A 7,700-nucleotide genomic window follows, 5' to 3' on the forward strand; every position below is an offset into this window, starting at 1 on the left:
GAAAATAATTCAAGAAGGACTAGATCAGGTCGCAAATTTTCTAAATAGAAAAGTTTCCAAGTTTTTCCTAAAAGAGGGGTTCAATTGAGAATAAGACACTTTCCCCAACTATATCCCTCCATAGCAATGCTGCTTGATTAGCCAAGGACTTATCAAAGATAATATTTTCTTCCACTTAACTGAGAGAGAGATTTAAAAAAGTATCGTGTCTCCTAATTCTTTGAGGGGATGCAAAACAAAAATGAGTGAGGAGGTAATTAGGAATCTGTCCTTGCAATATTTAAAAAAGAAAACATGCTACTTTAAACAGTACTGTATGCTCCATGGGTAACCAACGGAGTCTAATATAATAACAGGAGATACTCAATTTTGGTAACCCAAATATCAATCTAACATAGGTGCTGCAGTCCACATTACGGAAGCCAGAATGACATTTAATTTACAAAAAGAAAAATAATTGAAGTAAACAAAACAGAATTCAGTCCTACCCTATGATAAGATTGTTCTAAACCTATTCTAGGTGTATTCAGTTACAGAGAACTCAAATAACTCCACCCTTGAAATTAGCCTAAGGAACTTTTATTATCTAATTGTGTAGGATCAAAGAAGCCATAATTCTTCCCCTGCCAATCAATTAAACACTTGCCTGGGAATTGTAAAAAGAAAGTGTCTCTCAAAGCAAGTGTGCAAGCTTTTAATTCAAGAAATTGTTTCCTTCTAAATGACTAAACTTTTTAATCTTCCTGCAGCACTAGTGTTTATTTACTAAGCCGCGCTAGAGGTGCACAAGCATTTTTAGTGCGTGCTAACTGTGTAGATACTCATACTTTTCCTATGGGTATCTGCACGGTTAGTGTTCGCTAATTTTTAGCATGCACTAAAACGCTAACACATGTTAGTAAACAGGGCCCTGAGAAAAGAAGGTGCAACCTGAAGAAGGAAACAGTTGCGGTGATGGTGGGGTGGGGGTGGGGGTTGAAATTTCATGCCAAGGGAGGGGTCACGCTTATACTGGAGGGGAATTCTGCACAAAAAGATTACGGATAAAGTACACAGAAATTTGCAAGCCCAAAACGCTGCCTAAATGTGCTCCACAAGGCAAGGGCCAAGTTTTTAGCTTCCTATGAAAACATAAGTAGCTCTGACCAATCTCATTTAGCAGTGTATTCCGTACGATAGAAGTAGGGATTATAAAAACTATACAGTGCCTTGGGATTGCATTAATGCGATATTGTGCTAATAATGCAATCATCCGGGTCCTGGACGGCACGCAGGAGTAGGGGAGGACAGACCCGGAAGCAGGCAGCAAGAAAGCTTGCTAGTGCCGGTCCCGGGCCTCCCCTTGGAGGCTGGGCCTGGGGGAATTTCCCCCTCCCCCCCCACCTCTCCCCCTCTTGGTAGTCCTGGCCCAGACTGAACTGTCAGTATGTTCAGGCTACAAAACCTAGGGCCAAATCTGACCTAGCACCTGGGGATTGTCTATAAGGTGCCACTTGTCTGTCAATTCTGTTACACCAGACCAGACTAACACTGCCACCCCTTTTAAAATTGTTATCATTCTCAGCAAATCTCCCTGTTCCATGCACAGGTCCCAAGAAGCTGACAGAGCTCTGGAATCTCAATGTGTAGGTACAAGAGGGATTTAGGTTTGTTTGGAACTGGGTAGAACCAGTCTACTGGTGCTAACCTTTAAGGGATTTACCTCGTGCTTTTTTTCATTTGTAGCTCAAGGCAAGTTACATTCCGGTAAAGAAAAAGGAGACGGAGAAGCATTTAAACTAGAACCCGGGGGAAAGCAGACAGTCACTGAACACTGTGTGGTTCACAGTAAAGTGTCTTTACAAAATATTGGCCAAATGCAGGAGTTAAAATATCCCCATAGAGAGCTTATGATTCCATTTCATTACTATTGAGAAGTATTAAAAGAAAAAATAAGAAGTTTAGTATGATTAATTGGTATATGTTTGTAGTTTGTTCAACAGATTTAAGCTACATCCCCTTGAAAAAGCTAAAACAAAGTGAAACATGGCTCCGCGTTGGGGATAAAGACAGGTGTTCTGGAGATTACAGACCGCGCATTTGCCTGATTGACCAAGAGTGATCAAGATAAGTAATGAACTGATGCCTACATTAGCCTTTATACTTTAGCGATGAACGTTGAGTCTTATGTTCAAGAAATAAGGAAGAGAATAACTCAAGATCTATAATAGTTTATCTATTAATGCTGACGCTAGAAGTATATATTTGAACAAAAGGCAGGCAGGCAGGCAGGAAGGGCAAGTGCTGTGATGTATGGCGGCTGTAACCTATTCCAGTAAACTATTGGTTTTAAGGGTTCTACAGCATTACTGAGCACTGCAATATAAAAATAAAAAAATACAACATGGTAATTCATTTTGGAATTTCAAGTCTGGTGTAATTGATAGAAGACAAAGCTTCAATAGCCAGCTAAACCATTTCCATGTACAGGGCCGGTCTTAGACAGAGGCGACCAAGGCGGCCGCATAGGGCCCCGCGCCTAAGGGGGCCCCGCTCAGCGTGCCTCAACTCTGCCTCGTGCCTCCGCTCCGACCCGGATCGCATCGAGTCACTAAACCTCTCTCCATCCATAGGCAGATAAAGCATTCCTGGCATACCTTGTACACTGTAGCACTGTGCTGGATCTTTTCTTAATATTTTTCCTTATTTTCTCCTTTGTTATGAGAATTGTAGTGGGCTTGAACTGAATAATTTCTGGGGAGGGGAGGTTTCATGATGATAGCATTGTGCTTATTATTTCAATCAGTTTTTTTGTACAAGTTTAGCTTCATTTGTCTTTATTTGAAATTTCATAAATAAAAAAAATTCTAAAAATGGAATAATCTTATCAATGGGGCGGAGCTAGGGTGGGGGCGGGGCTAGGATGGGGCCCCACCAAATTGGTCTGCACAGGGCCCCGCACTTGCTAAGACCGGCCCTGTCCATGTAAATACTTTACCAGTAGACTCTCATTTCTTAATCCAGCTCTTTATACATTCTTATGGCACATATTCGATACTTTATCTCATTCACTCCCAGCCATTTACACGTGAACACTATTATAGTCATTTCATCAATGTTTAGTGCTAGCTACACTATTTTTTCACCAGAATATTTATTTTACATGGCCATTATTGTTTTTTATATTTATATTTTTTTCATACAGGGTATAAGTATAAGTTTGTGTCTTATATTTGTCATACGTTTTATTTACATTTTTTAGTTATGTATGATTTAATTACTTTACCATGTATATATGTACTGTTTTAGGGACTCCCGAGGCAGGCCAGAGTGACCGAAACATGACTCGCGTCAAGTCCAGGATTTATTAATAAACTTTTGCTGTGAACTTTCTTGAGTCCAGTAGAAGTTTCCTGACATCATCCATTTTGTCTGTTTCGCTGTGACATTGTTCTTTGCTTTGGCCGGTGCGAATGTTTGTTTTCTTCTGTGTTTGTCGATCCCATTATACCAGTTCTGTGTACACATCATTTATACCTGTTATTACCGTTAGAGGGAGCTCCAAGACCACTTAATATTACTGTCACAGGCTTAGCAGCAAAATCCCAAAACCTGACAAGAGCTTGTTTTATTTGTTACCATCACCATGATAGCCACACTAAAGGGGGTCTTTTACTAAAGCTTAAAACACACGGGGCTTCAACCACAAACTTGGCCCTATGGATAAGGATGCACTCCTTGCATCTGCTTCGGCATCTGCTATCTCCTTTCCTTCAGTTCAAGATGGGGTAACCTTGAGTTCTGATATGTCCCAGCCTTTACCGGCAGTATCTTCAAGTCTTTGCTTAAAGCCCACCTCTTCAATGCTGCGTTCGGCACCTAACCCTTACCGTTCAGTGAATCCAGACTGCCCCAATTTGACTGCCCCTATCGGACCGACCGTTCACTTGTCTATTAGATTGTAAGCTCTTTGAGCAGGGACTGTCTCTCTTTGTTAAATTGTACAGCGCTGCGTAACCCTAGTAGCGCTCTAGAAATGTTAAGTAGTAGTAGTATTTCTTTCTATGCATAGTTACAAGCAGGGGCGTAGCCAGCCTTCCGTGGGGGAGGGGTCCAGAGCCCGGGGGAGGGGGCACATTTTAGCCCTCCCCCCGGCGCCGCCCCCCCCCTCCCGCCGCGAACCCGCCGCCACTGCAGCCTACCTTTACTTTTGCTGGCGGGGGATCCCACTCCCCGCCAGCCGACGTCGTCTTCTCAGTCGCTTCCTGCTCTTCAATTTGTTTGCTGACGTCCTGCACGTTGTACTTATATGTATTGACAGAACAACGGTCCTGATGCACAGAATCAAAAGGTAGCTAACAGACTCCTACAAATTACTGAAAAGATCCTCACCTTCTCTGCAGCAAGCTTGTTTTTCACTTCCTGAGCAACAAAATGCTCCATGCCTTTTCCAGAAGTGCAAAAATAGCGAGCAGGGGCAGGACGTCAGCAAACAAATTGAAGAGCAGGAAGGACTGAGAAGACGTCGGCTGGCGGGGAGTGGGATCCCCCGCCAGCAAAAGTAAAGGTAGGCGGCGGCGGGGGCAGGTTTGCCGGGAGGGGGGCCCGGGGGTGAATCTGCGGGGGCCCCGGCCCCCTCAGGCCCCACGTAGCTACGCCACTGGTTACAAGACCAGCTTGTAAGGAAATGCATATGTGTTAGGGATCCACAGGAGCTCAGTTTTACCAGCAACACAACAGTTTATTATTTATGAATTTGGATAATTTTTCACCCAGAACAGACTATGCATGAAAGTTTATTACAAAGACTAGCTGAACTTTGTGATTTTAATTAAAGGGTACATACAATGCCTAAAAAAAAAAAATGGAAAATGAAAAAAATGTGAGCGTTTTTGCACATTTTTGGGTGTTTTGCACATTTTGTCAGTTATTGCATCCTTTTGTTAAAGAATTCACGCTTAAGTGTTTTGGTCTTCTGTTGCACTAAGATTGAAGATGCACTTTCTATGAGCAAATAAGTCACATAGCCTTAGAAGAAAACAGGGAGGTGTTTAAATTATGTTGTAATTTCAGCTACAAAACCATAAAAGAAGAACCCTGGCAGTCATCTTTACTTACATATCCACTGCTCTCACATCCTATATCCTATATATATATAATATAATAATTCTCACCTCCAACAGGATGTGCTTGGGACCGTGCCTGCCGGAAGTGGTCTGCTAGGCAGGCAACGCACTGACCTCAGTGACCTCAGTGACAGACAATTTGGCAAAGCAAAACAATCTGAGTGCTGGCCTTTAGGACACAGGGTTGATAGGAGAGTTTTAAAAGACTGAAGGAACCGAAAGTGTTAAATGGGGGGAGGGGGAGGGGGGTTCTGAACCACTGAAAGACATGAACATTTGGGAAAGGAAAACAATCTGAATGCTGGCCATTAGGACACAGGGTAGATAGGAGAGTTTTAAAAGACTGAAGGAAACGAAAGTGTTAAACTGGAGAAGGAGGGGGGGGAGTTGTGAATGACTGAAACACATGCAAATTTGGGACAGGAAAACAATCTCAATGCTGCCCATTAGCACACAGGGTACATAGGACAGTTTTAAAAGACTGAAGGAACCAAAAGTGTTCGTGGGGGGGGGGGGGGGGGGGGGGGAGTTCTGAATGAATGAAAGAGATGAAAATTTACGAGAGGAACACAATCTGAATGCCGGGCATTTGTACACAGGGTAGATAGGACACTTTTTTTAAAAAATGAAGGACGTGAAAGTATTACATCTTGGGGGAGGGGTGAGGAGGAAAGCGGTGGGGTATCTGGATACTGGACGTTAGGGCCACGGGGGTACATAGACTTTTGAAAGCCTTAAGGAACCCAAAGTGTGGGAAGGTGGAGGAAAAGGAGGGGAGGGAACTGGGTGAGGGGCATTAGGAACAGGGGAGGGGGCCCTGTCACACACTCTCATTCTCACACACACACTGTCACACAGACAGTCTCACTCTGTCACACACCCGCACATTCACTCTGGCTTTCTCTCTCAAACATACACACTCCCAGGAAAACCTTGCAAGCGCCCGTTTCATTCGTTCCAGAAACGGGCCTTTTTTACTAGTTATCATATATTTAAGAACCACTTCAAATTATTGGGTAGTGCAGTGCTTCTCAACCCAGTCCACGAGGGGTGCACCCAACAAGTCAGGTTTTCGGGATGTTCACAATGAATATGCATGAGAGAGATTTGCACACCAAGGAGTCAATGCATGCAAATTTATCTCATGCATATTCATTGTGGATATCCTGAAAAACTCACTGACTGGGTGTGCTCCAAGGACCGGGTTGAGAAGCACTGGTGTGGTGGATGAGGCTTTCACATACAAAAGTAAAAGCATTTGAGAATAAACATCTTTTTAACAAGGTAAAATAATAGTAACTGCAACATAACTAATGGATAGATTCAGAGTCAAAGTCCGCAGTCAACAGTAAGCTTCAGGTATGCAAGTGCAGGCCTGCAGGAGAGCACAAGAACATAAGAATAGCCATACCAGTTCAGACCAATGGTCCATTTAGCCCAGTATCCTGTTTCCAACAGTGGCCAATCCAGATCACAAGTACCTGGCAGAAACCCAAATAGTAGCAACATTCATGCTACCAATCACAGGGCAAGCAGTGGCTGCCTCATATCTGTCTCAATAGCAAACTATGACTTTTCCTCCAGGAACTTGTTCAAACCTTTTTTAAACCCAGATATGCTAGCCGCTGTTACTACATCCTCCGGAAGTGAGTTCCAGAGCTTAACTATTTGTTGAGTGAAAAAATATTTTCTCCTTATTTGTTTTAAAAGTGTTTCCATGTAGCTTCATTGAGTGTCCCCTAGTCTTTGTATTTTTTGAAAGAGTAAAAAATCGATTCACTTCTACTCGTTCTACAGCACCACTCAGGATTTTGTAGACTTCAATCATCTCCCCTCAGTTGTCTCTTTTCCAAGCTGAGGAGCCCTAACCTCTTTAGCCTTTCCTTATATGAGAGGAGTTCCATCCCCTTTATCATTTTGGTCGCTCTTCTTTGAACCTTTTCTAATTCTACTTTATCTTTTTTGAGATATGGCGACCAGAACTGAATGCAATACTCAAGGTGAGATTGCACCATGGAGCGATACAGAGACATTGTAGTATTCTTGGTCTTATGTCTTTCCTAATAATTTCTAGCATCTTGTTTGCTTTTTTGGCCGCTGCTGCACACAGGGCAGAAGATTTCAGCGTATTGTCTACAAAAACACCTAGATCGTTTTCTTGGGTGCTGACCCTCGAGGTGGACCTTAGCTACTGGCTCCTTTTGCCCAGCATGGGCTGGGGCACCCAACAGTGCAGTCCTGCTGGCTCCCTGTTTTGATCGCAGTTGGGGGAGGCAGCTCCTCAAAGGCTCCAGATATTTGCTGCAGTTCTCCCATCTTTGGAGGGAAATGTGGCAATTTCATTGGCAACACGCCATAGTGCTAGAGGCTCAGCAAATAGGGTGCTCCTGCATTGGGGGGGGGGGGTTTATAGGGGGCCTCTCATTGTGTCCATATGCCGGACTAGTCAAAAGAGCTTGAGAGTGAGCCCTTGTTGACCTTAGGGCCCACATGGGTGAGTGCTATTGTGTACTGTGTCTGCAGTCTTTAAGCAGGAGGGCACAGCTCAAACTTTAGCTGTTCTTTTGAGGGACATGAAAGTCTCAGGACTTATGG

Source organism: Microcaecilia unicolor, chromosome 3 (genome assembly GCF_901765095.1).
Source record: "Microcaecilia unicolor chromosome 3, aMicUni1.1, whole genome shotgun sequence".
Taxonomy (NCBI): Eukaryota; Metazoa; Chordata; class Amphibia; order Gymnophiona; family Siphonopidae; genus Microcaecilia; species Microcaecilia unicolor.